We start from the raw sequence: 24,264 nt of genomic DNA on the forward strand, positions 1-24,264 counted from the left end.
TGCAGTGGGAGCACAAGGTGACATGGCTCACTGCATCTATTTGCTCCAGAAAACCAGACTGGTAGGAGACAATGGCAGCCTGAAAAGGGATTTCGAGGCTACCCTCGATGTTTTGGGATGCTGGGGTTCACACGGAGAGTTCTCAAAACATGTCAATACAGTCCTTTGATCTTCCACACAAACCAATAAGAAGGTGAGACAGGTTTCAGCCCTCATTCTGCCTTACCCCTTCTGAAAAACCTCAGTTGAGTCAGAATGAGTCACTGTGCCTCTGCCCACTCAGATGTTAAAAAAGAAAAAAAAGAACAGATATTATTCTGTTCTGTGTAGAGATTAAGTATAGTTTGATATTTTCAGGTTCTGAGGAAAAAATAAAAAGCATCAACTAGCAATAGAGTCTAAATGTTGGAATAAGAACAAGGCTGGAATAAGACCACAGAGGTGAAGAGCAGGTTGTATAACTCAACAAGTGGCTCCTTCTGCCAACACTGGCCTGACTGGTGGGGTCCAGCTCTATTTTGGAGACAGCGTGTAACCCATATGCAGGACAGACTAAGGATATTCCTAAAGAAACCATCCCGCTCAAGAAAATAATCTCAAATCCTTACCACACAGTAATAGCCCTAAAGAATCAAATGGATGTGGTCCTAACTGTCCCCTATCCCTGACAAGATGAGCAGCAGTAATTTCAGGTAGCAAGAGCATGAGCTGGATTTAACTGACCAGACCATGGCAGAAATAGACAGCATCAACACATGCTCTATAGACAAGCAGAATTAACTGAACAGTCTGTTTTCTACTACTGTCTTTAAGACTGGTGGTTGGCAAAACCAGATAGAGATAGGACCCAGAAAGCAAGCTATCAAGAAAGATTATCATTACAGACCATTGTTGATCAGAGCAACCAGAAAACACTACCTAAACATCTGCAACATTTGAGGAGAAAACTGATGAAGGCGAACACAAGGTCCTAAACACCCCACACCTGCCATGGATAACACAAAGGCTAAGGAGAGGATGAAAAAAACCTGGGAAGACATCTAGTGATGATAGGCAGGGTATGTGAGCAGAACATGAACAAAATACTACATTAAGCGGGACAGGAACTGGTGTAAGACTGTAAAGCTTATTTCTAACATCTGTTTTTGCTGAATAGGTAGGGAAGAATCTGTGTTAGCAGCCCTAGTGAGGTGATCACAACTTTTACTATGTCTGAAACAAATACATATTTTTAAGTCCCAGCTGCTAGAACCAGAGATACTCTCATGATACAGCAGAACTCTAGAAAACAGAGTGAAGCAAGTACAATCTAGAAGACCAGACATCAAAACAAAATAAAAATTTCCAAATGCATTACTAAAAAAGAAGAATTTTTTTTTTTAAGGAAATCCCATTGTTTTGGTGTCCACAAAATGGTATTTAAATATGATTTTGCTCATACATTTCTACTCACACCCCACAGAAAAACTTAAGACACAGACTTTGCTCCTAATTGTTGAAGAAGGCAGAAAGCTGCTAATATACTTCTCTTAGGCCTGGGTCAGAGCAGCTTTACCGTTTCAGAGAAGGAAAGGACTGTGAACAGAGACTTGCACAGAGAAGATTTCTTGGACAAAAAGAGAGCAAAGAAGAACAAGGATCCTAATGGCAACATAGTTTCTCATGGGAAACTTGAGAAAGGGGAGAGGCCTATGAGAGAGGTAGACAGAGGCTGGACGAGTCAACAGGGACCAGCCTACGGTTTGTCTGGAAACACTTAGAAAATGAAACAATCAGAAAAACAAGCAAGCAGCATGAGATCCCAAAACAATGCGCTAAGCCCATCACAGATGCCAAGTCGACCATGCAAGATCAAACCCACAAGGGTGGAAAGGATGAAGACAGAGCTACGTTCCCTCATGGAGGCAGGGGTCTTTCTGCACAAGAGGTGATAGCTTCTTTGGACATCTCCCTTGAACAGGAGGATACCCATCAAGGAGGTGGCTTGGGCACACTGTGATAGCCTGTAGCACCAGCCTGATCTTCTCTATTCTCCTATGACTTCCAGAGTTACCAGAGGAGGAATTGCAGCCACACTATCAGGAAGGGATAGCACCGAGGAAGTCAGATGAAAATGGGTCTGGCCTTGTCAGACAGTTTGAGGACAAGAGCTTCACTCAGCACTGCATGGGTTAAGCCACACACAGCCTACACAAGGAAACCATTCTGCTTATGCCCAGACAGCTGAAAACTTGCTTGTACTGTCTTGGAGGGATGAATCACACAGAGAGAAACTCTGACAGGTAACACAAAGAAGGACCATCACAGCCAGAGTTCCCAATACAGGCAAGGAAGATTTAGGCAGATAAGAGAGAGCACGGCCTTACAGGCTGTCTAGCAAGAGCATCCATCTGCAGAGTCCATCTAGCATAACTTCTCAGGTGTGCCGTGAATGCCCTAAGTGAGTTTGCATAGCTTTTTGTTTGATGTATCGGGCAGCCATTGGGGAAACAAAAGCATTTCTGTTTTACCTGCTCAGGTTGCTATTGCTTGGTACAGTGCTCCTCGCTATGCAGTTGTCCTGCCTCTAAAGCATGGGGCTGGTGCCGTGACACAGCACTATTGGCTTCGGGTGGGAGCAGGCAGCTTCCACAAGGGCTGAGAAGGAATCTGACACCCAAAAGGCACTACGATCTCCTCAAAACGTGAAGTGAGGGAGTGGAGCTAGGCCAGACACTGAAGAGAATGTAGCCCACATTGAGCTTGTCTGCTGGGGAACCCAATTCCCACATGGCAGCGGAAAAGGCGGCACAGACTTACAAACCCGTCACTATCACAGTGGCTGAATCAGAGCTTGGCTTTGCTGGAAAGGCTTCCAAGAGGAAGTCCTAGAAACTTCTAACCCCAGGGAAAAGGAGACATGAGGCATGCCTTCAGCCACTCTTCCCAGACGCTGTGCCTGGCTCAGGGACAAATGGCCTGGGCAAGTGTAACTAGACAAAAAACAAGCAAGAAATGTCTGCTAAGCTTCCCAGCAAGGTCACCATCTGTTATTTCTCCCAACATTAGCTCAGATCTCAGGAAGGCAAAACCCTGGATGTTTCCAGGCACCTAGAAGGAACAGAGAAGCACATTCCCTCCATGCTGTGCATGGGTAGCTGGGGGGTAGTAGAAGCAAACAAGCCCAACTTCAGTGTTTGGGAGAAATGTCACATTAAAACACGACCAAATCTGACTTACTGAGTTACAGGACAAGGTCATGACTGATCTTGTGTTTCTCACTAGCTAAGAAACTCAACTCACATCCTCTGATATATCAGCAGCAGAACTGAGTGTGATATTCCCAACACAACTGTGCCTCACAGTGCAGAAAGGTCCCCAGGCTGCCTCTAAGGTCTAGATTATTAAGTGAGCCTGAAATCATGGTTCTTGCTCACTTGGCTTTCTGAAATATTAATGCCTATTAGTATATCATTATTCATCTGAGAAACAAAACCTCCAGGACTGCTAATGTCCTAGTAAGGACATTCCATTCAGAATGAGGGTCTTTGGGGATTCTTTTGGTTTTCTTTGTAAAGCTTCAGAATATATTAAAAAAAAATAAAAATCTGACTATTTGTGCTGGTTTCAGCTGGGATAGAGTTAATTTTCTTCCTAGTAGCTGGTATAGTGTTATGTCTTGGATTCAGTATGAGAAGAATGTTGATAACACACTGATGTTTTCAGTTGTTGCTAAGTAATGTTTAGACCAAGTCAAGGATTTTTCAGCTTCTCATGCCCAGCCAGCAAGAAGGCTGGAGGGGCACAAGAAGTTGGGAGGGGACACAGCCAGGACCGCTGACCCAAATTGGGCAAAGGAATATTCCCTACTGTATGACATCATGCCCAGTATATAAACTGGGTGGAGCTGGCCGGGAGGGGCAGATGGCTGCTTGGGAACTGACTGGGCATCAGTTGGCGAGTGGTGAGCAATTGCATTGTGCATCACTTGTTTTGTATATTCTAATTCTTTCATTATTATTATTATTATCATTATTATTATTTTCTTCCTTTCTGTCCTATTAAACTGTCTTTATCTCAACCCGCAAGTTTTACTTTTTTTTTTTTTTTAATTCTGTCCCCAGTCCTGCTGGGGGTGGAGCAGGGAGTGAGCAAGTGGCTGCATAGTGCTTAGTTGCCAGCTGGGGTTAAACCATGACACTACTACTCAACTTCTGTAACACAAACCTGCTATCTCTCTGCTTTTTCCAGCAGGAGCATCCAGGAGCTGTGTGCCTGCTCTCAGTGCAGAACACATGCCCCAGTCACACTCGCTCACTTCCATACAGCTGTGACATATCTGCTGCATGCTTGTTCCCAGAGACACATGACGCACCTAAAAATTTGTTCCTCAATACCTGCTTTAAATTGAGTAGTGTATTTCCAAATAAATGGTTTTATCATTCATATAGGCACTTGGTAGCTGCTGAAATAATTAAATGCTGACCACAGCTTTCATCTGAATTTCTTTTGGTCTGAAAGAAAGACTGTTGAATGAGATCAGCAACACATGGAAATGCATGCATGATAAAACTGCCCTCTAGTGGGAAAGTACCACTCACATCTACAGCCAACGTACAGAGGAGGATTTGGGGTCCCACAGCACATCACTGAGCCTCAGGGGCTGGATCAGACAGAAGTCCCATCCTTTTAGACTGTCCCTGTGTCTGGCTTGGCTGAGGCTGCAGCTGGACAGCCTCTGAGGGGCTGCCTGCTGTATTCCCAGCACAGCCACACCAGTGTGACCAGAGGTAACACTGCTTTGGCTTTTTGAGCCAGGTCCTTGCTATAATGCCATTCACTGGGGCCTGCAGAGGACATCCTCTGTCAGCTGGCTCCACCTATTTGTTGGGGAAGAAAGATTATTGGAAGCAAACTGAAGAAACGTCGGTAAATATCAACTGGCAGACAACCTAGCATTATTCAAAAGCCTTGCATTCACATGGTGCTAGCACTTGGCTAGCACCAGGGCTGAATGCATATCAACAGTGAAAGCTGAAGCCCTAGAGACTGAGAAGTTTCCCCAGGGCCCCATCCACAGAGATGCCATCATGCTGTACCAAAGAGCCAAGTACACCCACAAGCCCCACTCTTCTGCCACATGCACTAGACAGTCCAGCACCTTAGAGATGTTCATAGTGTTAACCCTTTTTGCAGTACAGTGGGATAGGGCTTGATCTAAGGATGGAGATGTATGACCAGCAATGGCCCAACACTGGCTTTACAGAGCAACATCTCCTCTACTAGAGGAATGATGTGACAGCTAGGCTTCAGGATGTCTATATGAAGGAGAAAACAAGACTCCTTATCAAAAGGAAATGAAGTCCAGATAACTGTATGTCTCGACAGTGGAAACATTTCAGAGAGGCTGGAAACAGGAATAGAGAAATTACAGCACAGGAGCTGATTGTGCAATGGTTATTACGTCAGCCCCCTCCTTCCAGATGCACCTTAGCCATCTTTAATTTTCAAAGCAGAAATGTTGAGCTTTGGCGTGACCACACACTGTGTTTCCAAGGATAAAATCTCTCTTTCTGCCCAGAAATGCTGTCTGGCAGGCCAGGTTCATGACATATGCTCAAATCAACTTCCATTCATCCTGAAGGCACACACCCAGACATCCCCACACTTCCCAGCTGTATCCAATTCACACTTCCCACTTCTGCCTCAGACATGTGGGCCTGACACGTAGAGAAACATGGTGGTCCTCTTTAGTCCACAGAGGACATGGGCTCAGTTTATACCTGGCTTTTCATTAACAAAACCTCACACTCAACGCATTTGCCATGGTTTTCTCCTCTGGGAAACTCAATCATTAGCTCCAATGCCCTCACTGCTGTGACCTTCTCAGGCTCCCCAGCTGTGCTCTCAGTCAAATGACTACAGAGATTAACCAGCTGGTCCCCCTCCAACAGTGCCACCCAGCCTTTCCTATAGCCATGACAAAGCTGTTAGAGCTGCCATAGAATTGCAGCCCTTGTTTTCACCAGTCATACCATCTCCTCCTTGCAGGGCTCATTGCCTGTCTCCTTCAAAAAAGGTTAGTTATTTTTAGCACTAATTATTCAGTGTAGTCAGGACCTTTGTGTCTTTCCACCTGACTGAAAAAAGGAAAGCATTAATACCTCACTCTGCCCTTTCCATTCTCATTTGCTCTCTCTATGACAAGAGACAGTGCTCCTCTTGCACTCCCTCACCATAGATTTAGAGATGCAACAGATGGCTTCCTCGAAGCGCTGCCTATCCCTGAGGAGACAGGCTCAATCACTGCACCCTTACAGATGGTAGGAAGCAAGCTGTACTGTGCTCTCTTGGCCACATTTCACAGTTGCACCTTGCAAACACTAATACATCCACATGCACTCTCTGTGCTGGCAGCACAGCCACACTGCGATGTGCAAGCCTGTGGTGGGGGCCTAAGGTAGGAAGATGGGGCACTTTCAGACCTTGCAGTAGGGTATGTCGAACACGCTTTACACAAGGTCATTCACATCCCTTCAGCAACCTCTTTTGTCCAACACCCTCCAATAAACCCTATTCCAACAAGATCACATCCAGCCAAAAGAGAGATAAAAGGGACAAAATAGGTGCAGGGTCTAAAATTGGGTTTCACTGGGATAATGCGAGATTGCAGCACCATTTACTCCCCCCTTGCACACAGATGCATGCAAAAATGAGAGTTTATTCTTGGCAACATGAGTCAGCCCAGTAATGTTCCTGCTGTCATTAGACTCTGCATTTAAACTCTGACCTGACATTTAAATGTAACCACTACAACAATGTCACACCAGTCCCTCTGGTCCCATCTGCCTGTAAAGCAAAGTGAGCAGCAGAGCTCAGACCACCAGGGCCCCATACTCCCTCACCCTTCAGGCACCCCCAGGGAAGCTCTTTCCCTGGCCCTACTTTGACACTGCTTATTATTTCTACCCCACAGGATCTGACGGCTCTGGCCAAGACACCACACAGACTGACAGAGGCCTTATGCCAGAATTTGAGTCCTGAACAGGACCATCTCCTAACGATGGTTTGTTCACATGGCATTAGGCCAGGTAGATAAAGAGCCACCATGACCCTTTCCCATAAACAAGCCATGGATCTATCATCCTGAGCAACATTCCTCCCTTCCTCCAAGAGCCTGGGACCAGCACATATGACTGTGCTAAAATGCTTGCAGATATGGCTCTCACCCTGAGCTAAAATAGCCACTGAACAAAAGTGCCTACAGAAAGACTAGTTTCATACTGACTGAACCTTGCAGTTGAATTCAGTATTCTGCAGGCCAATTCGAGGAGCTTTTTTTCCCCCAAATTTATTCATATTTGCTCTCTTCCACTTTTAGAAACATCTTCAGGTTGAACCAGTAGTCCCTTATTCATGAAGATGGTAGGGCACAGGCTGTTAGCATTAATCTTAGAACAGAAAATGCTTAACACACTGATTTGGACAATTTTTCAGTGTGTGACTGCAGAGCTTCAGCTCAATCACTTCAGTAGGCCACTATATTAACAAACATTTACAAAGTGGACTCAGTTTAACACATATTTTTAGGTGGTTAGGTTTATTTTTCCAAGATGGGATCGTTCTGTACCACATATCCTGTGGTTTCTTTTGATCCTGATGATATGAGAGCCCTTTGGGAGCAACCTAGAGCTGGCCTCCAAGTTAATTCAAAACCCTATAAGGCCAAACTACACATGACAATTCAAGCATTCAGATCCAAAAGCTTTTTGCCTCAGGCCATTGGCTACAACTGTAGAAACGGCCAGTTTCATAGGGTGATATTGCAAGGTCAACAGCCCTTTCTTCTTTGAGCATTTATTTTTCTGATTGGTGTAAAACAACTGTTCTTCAGGAATAGCAGGAGAGCCCTGAGGTCTATGCAAGTTACTTCCCTGCTTATCTTGTGCTCTTAAGAATAGCTTCTGCTCTCCAATATTTAGGGCTAAAGCTTGCACCCAAAGATAGCATGCAGAAGTTCCATAAAGGAAAGGGCCTGAATAAAGGAAGATGTGCAAACTAAAGCTTCCACTTTTTCCTCAGCTCAGACTTTAGTCCTCTACTACCAACTTCAAAATAACATTGACAACCAAGAAAGAAAAGCTGAAGTTAAAACTTTGCCCCAGACTTTGTCTCCACATTTGTGATTTTAGAATAAGGTTTGGATAAAGATATTTCAGTTTTTACTCTTATATACATTGAGAATTTAATTGCAGAAATATTTGCCTGATCCACAGGGGAGCAGTATACTTTGAAATATGAGGATTTCAGAATAAAGAGGGTGTCCTTTCTCCAACAGCAAAGACAGACTGATCTGACATTATTTCTTACTAGAGAGTTTTGCTTTGCCAAAGTGATAGCTGTTTGTCTCAAACCATGACCTAGAAGCATTCAATCCAATTATCACATCTCAACTGAAATGCATCTTTGGTTACTAAATAAACTGGACTAAACCTATCTATACTGCATTGACTTGAAGAGAGGAGGTGTTATCAGCAGTTCTTCATTCAGCAGCTACCCTGGGTGAGCTCCCATCCACTCTGCCAGCCCCACTGTCCCCCTCCAACAGGACTGCACAGGAGACAGACGGGAGAGCAAGCACCGAGTGCCCATGGGGATTCACCAAAACCCTCTGGACCCCACAGCAGTGGCTATTTTTCCCCCTTCCCCAAGGGCAGCATTTGCCAACAGGACAACACAGACACTCAGGGGATGTAACCGAATGAGTGGTGGACTAGAATAAAATAGAAAACACAGACTTCATTGCGACTCCAGTGCCAGCTCAGCTCTAAGTCATTTTGAAACTGCCCTATACCACAGTGGGAAACTCCTCAGGGTTAGCAGAACAGCCTGGTCTACCCTATCTGACCAAGGCACTATATTCTTTACATATTCATGTTCACTGGCTTGGGGATCACCATTGCATGTCAAGTTTGCCTTTATTGCTTAGCTGTCTCCCTGTAACATCTATGTGTGGCAGATCATAAATACAATGATGGGGAAGATTGTGTGTGGGGAACAGCTGGGAATAGCCAGTAACAGTGAAACTCAGATACACAAAAGCAAACATTGTCATGTCTCTGGAAGCTGTACCTGAAAGGAGGGCAGGGAACAGTGGAGGAGGGGCTGCCAAGGGGACCGAAAGCCCCATCAGGTGCTTGGGCCAGGAGGGAGACACCATATACTGAAAACGCACTAATAAGAAGAGGCCCACTTTAAAAGGGCAGGTCCTTTGTCTTCCCTGGGATTTTAATCACACTGTGGTGGCTGGGTAGAAAGGAGGACTTGCGCTGATTTCAAGAATAAGTATTTGCTCATTTAGAGTAGTTCTGCAAACCTCAGGCAGTATTGCAGTCTGACTAAGGGATGTGCAACTCTCAGGTGGATACTTAAGTTAGTTTGTAGAATTGGGACAGGTCCTGGGATGGAGAAAAGAGGTTAAGTAATGGGAGTTTCCAAGGTTAGGGGGATTTTTTTTTAATTTTTTTTTTCTTCTTTCTGAGAATCCATATGAGGAGGAAGAGCTGTGGCAAGGATGGGAGGACTCCCTCTCCTAAACCCTACTAACCACATGTGACAGCATGCAATTAATAGCTCATCAACAGAGAAGTGGGGCTGTCCCTTAAATAACCTGTTCAAAGCATTCCCTTGCTTTCAAGGAAGAGGAAGGAAGATCAGCCATTTATGACCTGACACAAGAAGGAGAAGAAGAGTGATGCATCCCTATCTGCTCTTGCTACATACCCAAACAGCTGCCTCCTCCCTCATCCTCCCAGGCATCTACCAAAAGTAAGAACACCCCAGATGGGAAAGCTTTGTAGCACCAGTAACCAAGAAGCCTTGCCTGAAACTAGAAGCCACAATGACATTCTGCTTTGGAGTCATGTGGCTGTGTGAGAGCTGTCAGGTTCATCAGAGATAAAACAATGACCACTCTGCAGGTCATAAAATAAAAACAAATGTTGTTTTTCAGGGGAGGGAGGGAGGGATTGTTTGTAAAACAGTTTGTACCCATTTGGATTACATGTCACCAGCCAATAGTCCATGCAGCTTTAAGATGCACCAGTTACATATTCACCTTCAAAATGAACCATCTGACAGGGTGCAAGCACCACTGCCTCTCAACCCCTCTGGAGGGGACTTACCAATTTTTCTGGGATTTTCCTTGGAATTACCTTTGGCTACTACAAATGCTTTCAGCAGCATTTTCAAAAGTCAGTAGCACATACAAATATTTCATTTTCCACTTGTCTCTGCTGGAGACACCACAGTGAAGCTGATTTTTCTAAAAGTCCACCACTTGGCACTGTTTGCAAATGAGCTCCATTTCAAGTGTTCTCACTTGGGCACCCATCATCAGATATGCTTAAAAAGCCCTTCCTCTACCACTGCCATAAAGATTAGGTAATAGCACAGACCCAGGGAGAACCAACCATGAGTAGGACAGCCCTACACACTCACTAAATTCAAAGGGAACTTTTGCACATTTGCGGTTAAGCACAGACTGTTTTGCTGAACTAGTGCATTATGGCCCAAGGCAATAAGGAATATGCCCAAAAAAGATGATTACAATGTCTTAGTCTTGTATTCTGCTTAACGCAGAGAATTTTACTAAGTGTTCCATGCGTTACACCTTCCCTACAGGAATTCCTCCTGTTTGCTACTGATTCACCCCATCTGAATTTTAATGCCAATAAATGATACCAGCATTTAGAAGAGAGAATCCCTATGTTCTTTTCATACCTCTGCAGGATAAAAAGTACAAAGAAATGAAGTTCTGTTGCTTATCAGTGAAAATACTTCAGTGAAGTTTTGCCACGCAAGCCAAAGCTCCTGCTAATGTCAGCAGGACTGCACCAAGGCAGTAACCAGAACACCAGGCAGGTGCAGTGTCACAGGAAGGAATTAAGAACATGCTCTTCCCTTTCCACAGTTCATGGATTAGACACGTGTACATCACACATACCTGCAGCATTGTCAATGTGCTGAGGCTGGAGCTGAACCCTTTCCTAACCTGATGGCAGGAAAAGGAATGGCTCAGCATCCTCTGCATGGGCAGTCATGGAAGAACCAGAAAATAACCATTACTCTTTCAGAAATGTGCACGCATGCCTGTGCCTCAGTGAACTCCAAGCATCCCCTGAAGAGGAAGATGCTACACCTTCCAAAGCAAAGGTGTAGTGTAACCTGTTCGCTAGACAAATTTACAAATATCAGAAGAAACCACAGTCCCCCACTGTGGTCCCCCCGATCCAGCTCCAGGGTAACTTCCTCTTGCCCCAGGTTCATGACCACCAAAGAATCCTCTGCTTCTGGGAAGGGGCACAGTGCCATCAGTGACTGCACTGTAGAGATTAAGCATATGGCAAAACATTCATATTCATCTCACTAGGCTGCTCCCATGTCCCCAGCTGTTCGCTACCTGCTGATAGTTACCAGCAATGGAGAACTTAACAGAAAGATGTACTGCTCAGAGACCAAACTGGCTTTCTAGAAATGCAGTGGAATTGCAATGCTCTCTCCCTGCCTTTTCTCCTACTACATTTTATTTCTAGTTGTTATTATCCCCTTTCCCACTCCCTCTCTTTCCAAACCATAACCAAATTCTGACATTTGGACAGCACAGATTTGGCAGCTCCCTTAATGAGATAAGACACATAGCCTAAAAGAAGTAAAGCAGTTTCAAGCAACAGTTTTCAGATCTGCACTGGGCTCTGTTTTCCCCTCTGCAGCAGAGTTGGTCCTCCTTACTGCTCCCTTGTCTCCCCCCACAAGTAACAGGCATATCTATTTCTATAGTCCCTTCTCTGGCCCATCTCAACCACCATGCCCTAATCTCCTGGCTCCCAAGGGGTGTGTCTTCCTGCCTCTTCCCTTCACCTTAAAAAAAAAAAGGCAGGGAGGGGGCAGCAAATGAAAAAATTCTTTTAAATCACATGCCAACTAAGCCACTCCTGCATCTCTCTACTCTAGCCCCAGCATTTAGCAGGCTCTCCCTGGTTCTTCCCTTGCCATCTCTCTGCTTAACAGACTCCCTACAACTCTGGTGCTTCTTTCACCCACCACCTTCCTCCAAGGTAAGCCTGGCCTTCCCCAGTTTAGGAAGTGTCAAGCTACACAACCAAGATTGGGGATGACCTGCGACACTTCTACACAAAACCAACCCAACCCAACCCAACCACATGGGAGTGACAAGTTGGATCCCCAGCTACTTTATATCAAATGGACACTGCTAAACGGCATGAAGCTTTGTTCATCTGTGCCAGTGAAGTCTGGCTCACAATAAGTCCAGCTGGCAAGAGCATAATAAATGTTAAACGTAAGTGTACCACAGTTCTATCTGGGTCACAGGAAGCAGAGATCACACAGAATTATATACTATGAGAAATGTGTGCAGGGGAGGAAGGTCAAATTTCCTGATTCATGCTTTGCAAAAATGTCAACAGAAGGTTGTCCCCAAGTGTCAGTGCTGCTGCAGCAGCTATCACTTTCTTTTTTGGTGTTTTCCTTACTCACTTCAAGATGCTTGAAGGAGAACTGCTAAAGCTGCTGCTGCATCATCAGTGCAATCTGGGGAAGTTTCTTATTACAGACTGGAGACGGGCATCCACAGCAGACAGGACAGTACCAGCATTAGTGGCAAGTCCCAGGGAAGTTCCCTGTGACTGCACAGGCCATTTCAGTAGGAAGTCCATAGTGAGTTGTTGAACATGTTAGTTACAAGGTTACCTTGCAAACACAAAACCTTATAGATCCTCCTCTTCAGACATCAGCTCCCCAGGTCACCCTTCTCAACCTGCCTTACAGATGTCAAACAAGTCCCTGATCCAGAGTTGTTTCTTCTGCCTGACCAGGGTGTAAAGTGAGGCCCGAGGACATAAAGCAGCTCTCAGCAGAGTTGGTAACAAAGGCGGCAGCCTTCTTGGCCTTGACCTGCACTGACTTCATAGCACTCCTAAGTGATTCCTGTGTTCCTTAAAATTTTATTCTAACTGGAAAGAGCCTGGGGTTGATAACTGTTTTGGACTTCTACCCGTAAGAAGACTATAGGAAAAACCATGCAAAAGTGCTGCCAGGTACAGGTAATTCTGTTCAGGGCTCTGTTCCAGGGACCTAACCCGGACAGCATCCCAGCAGGCCCAGAACAATCCATTTTGCAGGGGTGTAAGTGGCAATACCAGACACGAGGTGCCAGAGAAGCAGGGTCTTGAGCTGTACAAGAAGAGGTGAGCGGAAATCCATGCAGTCAAGATATCCGTCTGGCAGTGAGGGTCTGCATGTCTGTGACTAATTCAGCAGAGGGCTGAACCTTACTAGTTCTTGGACCTCTCTCATCCCATGTCAGTCTCTTCGCAAAATCAAGATCACACACAATGAAGCTATCATTTCAGCTTGAATGTCTAGTAAGGACAAAAAGGCCTCTGCTTTTGAGACTTGAGTTCAACTTTCAGTTAATTTCTTTCCACTTGGATAGCTTAAAGACTGTGCAGCTGCTCAAGGAAGTCCTCATTGTGGAGCAGTGAGGCAGCCACAGCCTTCAAAAGACAACACAGCACTTCCCAGACTCCTTCATGTTGACCACTGATTTTAGATACTCGAGTGGGGGTGGGGTGTGTTTTGGTTTTCGGTTTGGGGGTTATTTTTGCTCCATTAACTACAGTCTAAGAAATTCAGGTAAGACAGGAGCAACACATATAAGAAAAGCACAAAGTGTCCCCTGCAAGGGAAGATTTCTAGCTAAATAGCAGCACTTAGACATAGATTTACAGGACAGGCCAAAGTCCACAATACTCTTCATAAGTCCACAGCTCCTGCCTACCTGCTGCTGGGTTCCCCAAGGACACACTGCCACTGGCACCACAGAGGACAAAGTCTTGGCAGGGTGAAAACAATGACATGAGGTTTACAGCAGAATGAGGATCTATATCTAGGTTGCTATATCAAGGATTTAAAACTGAAACTCTGCAAGAGATCTAGATCCTTCTTCTCCAAGACAAATGTTAACTTCAGGCCAAAAAAACCAAAAAGCAATCTCCCTGCAGAAGAACTCAACGGTTTCCCTAGAGTTTCTTTCATTTTTCTCTCAGGCAATTTGTTGTTGCCAATGATGAAGATGATAACCTGGGGTAGATGGAGCATGTGCTTGATTCAGTCCAAAGACACACATACTCGTATACACATAACAGATCTGTTCACCTGCTGCTTCTGCTCTCACAGTGAAACAGTTGCCAAAATATTTTCCATTGCCTTTGCATCTTCCAGCCAATAATCTAAAAATGGATTACAAGCTTTTAATAACCTCCCACAACCTCTATCCAGTAGAATAAAGGGATTTTAGCACCCCAGAAACTGAAAAAGAGAGAAAAATATTACTTGGACCAGACCCACTAACAAAACTACAGGGAAACAAGTAATAAGCACAGTTTCATCTGTTTTAAGGCCAGCAGCCTAAGATCATCAGAACAACAGGCAGCACACATGGCCTCATCCGCAGCTGGTGGGTTTGACTTGATACTCTCCTATAACACACAGGCCACGCAGGTCCTTGCAGATCAGAGGTGGGAACATTCCCACTGCCTGGTGCTGGATGTCTGCACTGCACACACACTGCTCGATCCCTACAAGGTGCAAAGCCCAATTCCCAAAGAGGTATAGGTGTTTCCCTCAGGGACCAGACACTATTTGCACCAAAATGACATGGACAGGAGTTGAACAACCAGGTACGGCAGGCTGCCACACACAATGCATCGCATAGTATGGGCGTACTTGCCTGTAAATAAATGGGTGGGTGATGGTGGGCCTTACACCTCCTTATACTACAACAAAATGCGAAGGGGTGAAAAGTAAATTATCTCCCAGACTCCAGCACTTTGAAAACCTTGTTGCTGGTTTTGTCACTGCTGACACTGCCAGGTGATGCTGCTCCCCCAAAAGGCTGCTAAAACCAAGGTATTCTTTACATTGACAGACTTGCCATACTGCAGAGTTGATGGAGCTGCACTGATTTCCCTGCTGAATCACTGCATCCCGCATTGCAGCAGGAAGAATCCCTGCTGTTGGAGCAGCATACGTACCTCTCGACACCACAGATGCAGCTGAAGGGTGAGTGTTACTACTAGGGGCACAGAACGGGGATTTTACACAGCCACAAAGAAGAAAGGAAGTTTGGTAAATGAACTATTCAATTAAAAGGAAAATTACCATGACAAAGGTCAAACATTACTACTTCATGTATTTTTCGTATTTTTCCCCACTCCCCCGTCCCATCTCCCTCCCTCCCCACTTCCTTCCTCTCCTCCCCCCGTAGCACCCCAGCTAACATGAGGCTAGGTAATAGGTAGATTAAAAACTGTATTTGTTGCTATCTGCATTAGTAGATGGCAGTGACAGATTCTGCATCAAATTTGCAACTACTAAAACTGAAAGAAGCACTAGTCCAAGGTATAAGTAGGGATGCACATAAATGCGGCTGGGATGTTAAAGTAATATGCAAAAATAAAAGGAGATGGTGGTTCAAGTTGAGGAGTTTGCAAGAGATCACTACAGAAAAGATCTCTAACTACGTCTATTTCAGTGCGTGAGGATTGGCCAATCTGGGCATGAGAAGAAGCTCTCCCCTTGCTCAGATCAAAGTCAGGACCAAAACAACCAAGTTAGCCTAGTGGCACAGGGCAATAGAGACTCCCTGCCATTTGTAGCTGCCACGTAACTGCTGGCCAGCTCAGCCACAACAACCATCTCTTAAAATTTACCATGCATGTTCTCTCTTGACTGGGTGTGCAATTCCCCACTGTTATAATCCAATAAGCTAAGAGAATGACAAAGATAAGAACTGGCCCATGGAGAAGAGGGAAGTGCCTCATGGAGTGCTGTAGCATATACGTAAAACTTATTATCTCTTTCCTCTAGCCCCATTAAAGACAAGTGGCATGGCCACTACTGAAAACTGTAGAACTGCTTCTGTTAATAGTCCTGTTAACGTTTCACCAGTTTGTGTAGTATTTCCTGGGCAATCCCTATGCTGATCCCAGGAACAACAAATACTGTGGCAAAGGCAGGGAACTCTGAAATGTAAACACTGAATACTCAGCCAGATCAACTCCCAACCAGATGTACCTGTCCACATTGGGCTTGGCAGGCTACCCACACATAGGTGATGAGTGAAAAAACTGCCTAGACTTCAAATTGCCACACCTGTCCTATCTCCTAAACAGTGATTGGTTAATCAGAAGGAAGCCTGCCAATTTCTGAGTGCCCTGCTTTCTGTGGCTTCATTTTGAATGTCACCCATAAATCAGTTCACCAAAACACAAGACAATATATAGTCCACTCATGGCAAATGACAGAAAAGCTACTCCATACTGAGCTTCAAACAAGAATGTGAAGAATTGCCTTCTTGCTTAAGAGAGGAGAAAGTACATAATTTTTCAGAATGACTGTAGATCACGTTCACAACACAGCCCGCCAGCATGGCCCTTGCCAAATGCAAACCACAGTGCTTAAAGCCATTGTGGTGAGGAATTCAAACGAGTAATAACAGCTCTGATACCATGCTAAATGAATAACATCTGAAATGTACACAAAAGGACAAGAGGCTAAAACACAGTCAGTCAGTGGAAATTCACAGATTACTGTATATGATGCTACCAAACCATTAAGGCTGGGAAATACTGTTGCATAAGTGTGCTATTAGAAGAATTTTTTTAATTTACAGTCAGATGACTGAATTCAAAGACCTTAAATGGCACTATCTTGATTTATGTTATATAACCACAGGCTAGCTAATTCCTTCATTAAGCTCTAGTTTTATGGTTTAATCAAAGCTTTTCCTCTAGAAAATGATATGCTTTGGTTTAAAGTCTTAAAATGACAACAAAGTCAGCTCATTTCTATGTTATTTGCCTCCATGACTAGCTGCTCTCTAGAGCATTAAAACATAATGTCTCTTAATTCCAGACAAAACTTGTCTAACTTCTTCTTCAAACGAAATATCTTTTTGTTACATCTTTTGGTCTTTAAGCTACTAAATTCTTTTTTTTGAAACAATGATAAACATTAAAAATCTGCATTCGGGAAAGGCTGGGAGAATTACAAAAAGGTCATCCCACTGAGACCACATCCTTTGAAACTTTGCTAAACAAATGTATTCTGGATATTTTCAATTATTCTTTTCCCCCCACCTGCTGTAATTCTCTTTGTCCAAATCAGGCATCAAAACAGCATAAAGCCATAAAGGAGAGTAATATCTGAGGCCTCCTAATAATTGTTGCACATCACCACTTCTCATATGTCTTCTCCCTCCACCATGGAGGATTTGGAGGCTCACTGAGCTCATTACAGAATGAATTCTCCTCCTTAGAGCTAGTACTCCAAGTATATGCTGAGAGTCAGTGCCCTAAACAAAATGTGAGAGAAACCTTTTTCCACTAATGAATCATAGAAGCAGCTACATCAAAAGTAGGTGAGTAAAAGAAAGTTTACCAGAATATGAAAGAAAAAAAAATTGTCAGAATACTGCACTATACTATTTAGCTATGAGATGAAAAATGGTTAAAAACAATATGGGAGGCCATATCCCTAAAACAGGCATGACACATCCTAACCCAACATATGATGGGGCTAGCTCATTCTCAACTATTTGCAAAGTTTCTGATAGGCAGGCCAGAAAGGAGTAAAGAATGATTTTCTATTTGTTTGCTGACCAAAGACCAACACGAAGCCAAGAAATAAAACTTTTTTAGATGTAGAAAAAGTCTCAGTTCCATAGGCAATGTTTCCTACTTAATCCAAAGTATTTAATCCATCTCTGTTTTCTTAAAACTTCCTCACCCCTGTAACCTTATCATAAGAAAACCATTACCACATGTTTGGTTTTATATTTAGAATACAACATTACCAAAATTGTCCAGTATCAAAACCAATTGCAACATAGGTCTGCAACAATTTCCACACACATAATAGCCAAAATACTTCAGCTCGTTTATGACAAGCAGCATTATTCACAATTGACTATAATGACCAGTGATCGTAATCATAATTTCTGAATAAAAAAATGTTCATCAGTCCTGGACCAGAGGAAATCATGAGTGTCGTGGGTGTCAGGGTTTCTGAACTTAGCCCCTAGAGGTTGTGAGTGGGGCTGATCTCAGTCCTAAAGCACAATAGGGAACAACAGTTCCTCTGCTCCTTGCAATTATCTAGGCTAACTTGTAAAGCAATTTTGAAATTCTTTGCTTAAAGTATGTGGAATGAGAGAAGCTTCAATTTTTGGAGTGACAGGACATTCCTACACACTTCCCATGAGCCTTTGGACAGGGGTTGCTGCTCTCTGTGTAGAAAAGGACTGTGACATACGGGAAAAAAAGGTGTAAAATGTGTATAAAAGCCAGAGTAGATTCTTCTCCTCACTAAGTTTATTTTGTATGTTGCCCTTGTGCATGGAGGATTTGCCTCTGGTGTGACAAGGCAAACAAAAAAAGCTTTTCACAGCAGCAGCTGATTTTTTGATGTATATTCAAATGTGACTGAATTTGCAGTTGAATTCATTAGCAAATGGAGATGAAGACAAAAGCAGACTGCCAGGAGACAGCAATTAGTGCAGCAAGAGGCAACTTGGCTGTAGCAGCTGTGAACTGTGCTCCAGGGAAGAATCAGCGACAGGCAGAATTACATTAGGGAGGCTGATCTCACCTCCTTAAAACTGCCCACAGCGACTGCCTTTGAGGGAAGCACCAGGTCATCCACAGAAGTGATCTGCAGTATTTAGAAGTCTAGCGAATAGTGCTTTGGACAAAGCTTACTCATGGGAGTATGAAACAGGTGGCTTTTTGGGGCTCAGGTGCCAGGTAGCACAACTGCAAAGTGATAGCTCATCCGAAACAGTCAGGTCACCACTAACAAGTCGATGCATCTTCTATCTACCAAAGCATTCCCTGTTGCAAGGGGACCAAGACACACTGTGGAAGCACCTGAACACTTCCCTCTCCTGCAAGTGTTTGCTGAAGGTTTTGGTACAAACCTTTCTTCAGTAATTGTGAGTTTTTGCACATCGTACCAAAGATCTGAGCTAACCAACTGTAGGCATCGAGGAAAAGCTGGAGAAAGTAGCAACCCCAGAATTATGCAACCTCAGTAGGGAAATGAAATTGCTTGACATCACTAAATTGGAAAGAGAAAACCTTCCACAAAGGACACTCCTGTTGTCACCACTGCTTATTAAAGTGTCAGTGCTTTTCAGAGATTCAGGCAGCACAGGCTGAGCACTGGTCCAAAAAAAAAAAAAAAGACAAAAACCAAAAAAACCAAAAAAACCCCAACCAAAAAACCACCTCCTCATTTCTCACTTGGAGGAATCCTGTGCTGCTGGGCAGACGGAAGCACAGAGGTGATGTGAAAATCTGAAAGTAGGAGTGGGAAGACCGTTGGATATTGCATCCATCTAAGCCAGCTCCTAAAAGCCTTTTTTACTTTGGGGTTTGTTGTCCCCAAATGGGGTTCTTCACCCGGTATGCAAAGAGCCGATAACACACAGAGTCGAGATATTTGTTTGTTTCATGCCTGCACAGGGATGGGTGGTAGGTGGTAACTCCAAAAAGCTAGCACACACTTGAAAGGCAAACAGGGTCTTATATACACATCAGGATCAAGGAAAAAGTGGTAACAAAACACACAATTGGTTACTAACAATTTATATTAAAAAAAGTACTTCTACATGTCTAAATCATTACCCAACTCATTATATTAAGGTGGTCTTACATTTACATACTCACTATGCACAAGTGGGTGTCATTTTTAATATTAAAATCAAGCTAAGTTAGCTAAGGACACACTTTTTTCTTGACACTACTCCAGAACTGGGCACTTATGATATAAATCAGAAGTAAGGCAATAGTGTTGACAGAACCTCATTGTTTCACCTCCTTGCTTCAACGGATTCAATGTAGGGACCTTCCATTCTTGTTCCTATAGTTTCAATAACAGATTGTCCTTCTGACATCAGGTTCAGACCAGGAAAAACCTCGTTCCAGAGCCATGCTACTTACTTAGAATATCCACTGCTTTTCTAATAAACTGGTTGAAATAGCACAAAGCAGAGGAACTGTTCTTGCAACTAGAACAGCTTTCCCATCTTACAAGTTTATCTTTTTATAAAGATAAGAAAGACTATGGAAGAAGTTGTTAGTTCCTTTTATGAAGGGTACAACAAAAATAAAACCACATTGAAAAAAATATTATTAATGATGCGAGATTCAGGAAACGCCTGAAATAAGTTTGCCTCTGCCACTTCAGTTTGGCTTCCTTTTGTGCACTCATGATAGAACTTTCAATTACCCTTAAAAATAGTGTTTTTCCCTAAGCATCACCCCTAAAAATAGTGTTTTCCTCTAAGCATCATGATGTCATCATACACAGGACAGCCAAATGATCGTTTACTCAGTGTTAGTTCACATTTGTTTCCTCCCCATTGCTTAATATACAACCCTGGTCTTATTAATGCACAGTATTTAAAACTTCCACTAAAAGGGGGTAATTACTCTTCAGAGGATTTTCTGTAATTGTCACTACACAACAGCAGAGAACTTTACAAGCATTACGACCCTGTGAGATGAAGACAGACATAATAGCAGGGAAGGAACAGGACAGTTTGGAGGTGGACAGACCAGATGGCACACCACTGACACAGGTGGTTTGTCAAAAAAAAACCTGCCAGAATATACTTTTCTGGGAACAGTGCTGACCAGCACTGGCGGGCACAAGAACTAGGCTGCAGGCAGCTCCCTCCCAAGAAGGCACAGCAAAATGGATGGGCCACACCAAACAGACTGAGCTGGTCTCAGGGCAAAACAATCCCAAACAATCCTGTTACAATGCAAAAGTTCAGGACCTCCCTGGTCCTGATCCCCTGCTATAGCTCTCCTTTTAGCCTTTGGACAGCTCTGCTTTGGCACTTGCTATCAAAAAAATTCAGCTAGGTCTGAACACCACTAGGTTGTTGGGTCCCAGTTTCCTGGGAAAGTTCTGCTGCAGGACAACTCACAGTATTAAATTTCAGCTCAGACAGTTAAGGTGGTCCAAGTTTTAAACAACTGAAAATAGGGTTTTCCAGCTGAGGCCTCAGCTGTTAATAAGAAAAGGAACCAGCTGCACTTCTACCACTTTCCAAGAAGTCAAACCATTGGGGAAAACAATGTTGTTCCTATTTTTATGAAGAATAGACTCCCAACAAGTGATGGTGGACACCCCTCAAACTTGAAGCAATTCTCCTGCCTAGTAGATCACTTCCTCTGTCATGCTGCCTTCACAGAACCAAGCAAAGATGCACAGTTTAGTCCTACCTTGATATTTGATTCAGAGAATTGGCTGAGAATTTGTAAAATGCAGTAATCAGCTGCCGCAGAGAAAAGGTGATTTCTTTTTGTCCTCTAACTTGTAGCAACACTGTCTTCTCAGAAGCTGTGGGACACTCAACTACCTAAGATCAACCCAGTATGGAAAGCAGATGTTAGACATAATCGTATTATTTATTCCCCAGTGCTACTAACTTCAAAATACATTCCAAAGCCCTGATTAAGTCTTACAGTCGTCTTTGCCTTCAGACTGATGCACAGGCATCAGAGCATACACAAAAAAAGAAATCAAGTCATTCTGCTCACTCCAATTAAGAAAATAGGAACAACAGCACTTTGCTCCAGTAGTTTGTGTCTGAGCAAGCAGAGGGCTTCATTGCCCAGACAAGAGGATAGCAACAAAGCTACTACTACTTACTTCCCACCTTTTAGGGTCCAGGAGCACCAGCTGCCCTGGTGACCTGGGGATTGACCACTGATACCCCTGAGGGTCTACTTAGCTACCCTTTCACTGAAGGTAAACATCACCCAGGGCAGTTTTCATAGCTTAAAGGCTGTTCTGTGATTTTAATTACCATCCCAAAGGCAGAAAAAGTGTATCATTCATGACAAAGAAGTTAAGCCACATTTATGCTGATTGAAAGCCACCGAAGCAAATGGAACTTTATAAGAAATGTCTGATCCAAAACTGTAATAGTTTATATGCAAAAAACCCCATCTTCTCATAGCAAACCAAGACTCACTTCTGCAGAGGAGTCCTTTAATGATTTTGGCATGCTGAATTCAGCCAGTATGTTCAGAGACAGAAACAGATTTTGATCAAAAAGCTTGTTGAGAAGTCAATGAGCAGCAGCAAAAGTTACAGAACACTAGTTGCAATCCTGTTAGACTATCATACTCATTAAAAAAATAAAGCTCTTTGTTCTCCTGACTTGATTCCATTTATTGGAGTGGAAAATTCTCTTCTTAGCACTCTTACAGCTATGAACCTTCAAGGACAACTCTGCTGTCCCTGTACCCTGAACTCCTGCCCGCTCTCATTACTGCCCAGGGAGCTGTAAGAGTAAGCACTGGGAGGGAGGATGACTTGGGAAGCACACAGCACCAAGTTGAAAGAACACTATGCAACTTTTCCACTTCCTTTCAGGATGTGTTGTGTCTCTTTACCTTACTGCTGAGGTATTCAAACACAAGGAGAAAGGGGAAGCTTAGATTTCAAGTGCCTGTATCCTAACAGTCCATGGTGTCATGATCCAGCCACATCATCGCACATTTTCAATGTCCACACGTGGGTCTTTTACAACAAAGGCATTGACAGGAAGGGCACCCTGTGCAGCCAAGTAAATCTGCAGTTATGCTGCAGAGGGCTCAGGCAAGTACCTCCAGTGGTATTTTTGATCTCAGTGTCACTCACTTCATAGCCCAGATGCATTCTGCACACTTGCAGCACCAGGGCTGGCTTTGCAGGGAGCACCTGTGCTAGAATGAGGTGGGGTGGCTGTCTTGCTTTAACTCTGCCAGGGCTCCCTCACCCTCTGAGCAACATGCACAAGGGGAAATTCCAGTCTCCAGGTCCCATGGTGAGCTTAGAGAAATCCGTGTACTGCGGTCCCAGCCATGGTCCTTGTCTACTGGCTCTAGAAACCAAAGTGGCACTCTGCATATTACTCAGCAGCATATTACTCTGACATTGTTCTCAGACACAGTTCATACAACCATGGAAATAATGCTGAGTCACACCACAGGGAGAGGGGGTTTCCCTCCATCCCCATCTCTTCCGCTCCCATACAACAACCTGACAAATGGTCATGTTGGGTCTGCGAGTGGTGGGACAAGGTCTCTGACATGGCCTGAGGATGTCAGTGCTCCTCTGAAGAGGACACACCGTTACTTCCCAAAGGGTCATTCCTTTATTGTTACCATCACGATGTTGCTCAGTCCATGGTTTCCTAGAAGACACATACTTGCTGTTCAGGATTAGATGAAGCAAGGCATAAATTCTAAATGCTTTGACAATCTCACTCACATTGACTATCATCCGATGTAATACAAAACTGAGCTTGTCTTGAACTGCCCTAACCAATGGACACCAGAGTGTTTAGAAGAGATGACAGCTAGCACTGTAAAAAACATTGCTGCCTTTTCAACTGCTCAGATGAGTTATCCTGTATAGTTATCAGAGGACTAGCAAACCCTAAGACAATTTCCTGCAGGCTTGGAATTAATGATGGAGGTCCTGAGCCCACTTAGATGGGTGTGAGGGCAGGGGACAGCAACACTGGGGCAGGGTCCAGAGCTACTATAGAGACTACTTTGCCACATGCTCTGCTGCACTCTTTTGTGACAGTTAGTTTGGCTGAGAAGACGTGATATGATTCTTTCACCGTGACTGTTTTAATTCTTCATTGAAAACTAAGATCTACTACTGCATCAGTACAAGAAGTTGGATTGACACAGGTAGACATGGAAAATGCACATGGTTCTCAGGCACTATTGCAGCAGGAAAAGGAGTCTGCTATAAGTTGGACTTCTAGCTCCATGAGCTCCTGGCTTGCAACAGGATCTAAATTATGAGTCCCTGGAAAAATAAAGAATTATTTCAACTTATCAATATGTCCCTAGTGCTGGTAGACACACCATCTTCCTGCTCAGATGAGCTGACTTCCTAAAACTCTAGCTCTAACCATCCCAAGGCAACCTTCCAAAATTAGCCTGAGTGATGAGCTGTTCTGTCAATGCACCTGCAGACAGAGTGCCCTAATCCTCCTGTTCACACTCACAGTCTTCCTAAGCAGCAGATTTCCCCTTCCACCTGAAGGCAGGCAAAGGTTTTGTGTTTCCCTAGCATCTGTTAACCAGAGTCAGTGTGGACCATCCAGATGATGTAGGGGTGGTTCAT

At 43.9% G+C, this 24,264-nt stretch overlaps 1 protein-coding gene across 1 annotated transcript in view; it reads right to left on the reverse strand.

The window, feature by feature from the left end:
* The window catches only part of PRDX6 (peroxiredoxin 6), a 202,735-nt gene that overhangs the window by 126,762 nt on the left and 51,709 nt on the right, over positions 1-24,264 (reverse strand). The gene's annotated exons all lie outside the window — the stretch shown is intronic.

The sequence above is a fragment of the Harpia harpyja genome, chromosome 11, assembly GCF_026419915.1.
Source record: "Harpia harpyja isolate bHarHar1 chromosome 11, bHarHar1 primary haplotype, whole genome shotgun sequence".
NCBI classification, from domain to species: domain Eukaryota; kingdom Metazoa; phylum Chordata; class Aves; order Accipitriformes; family Accipitridae; genus Harpia; species Harpia harpyja.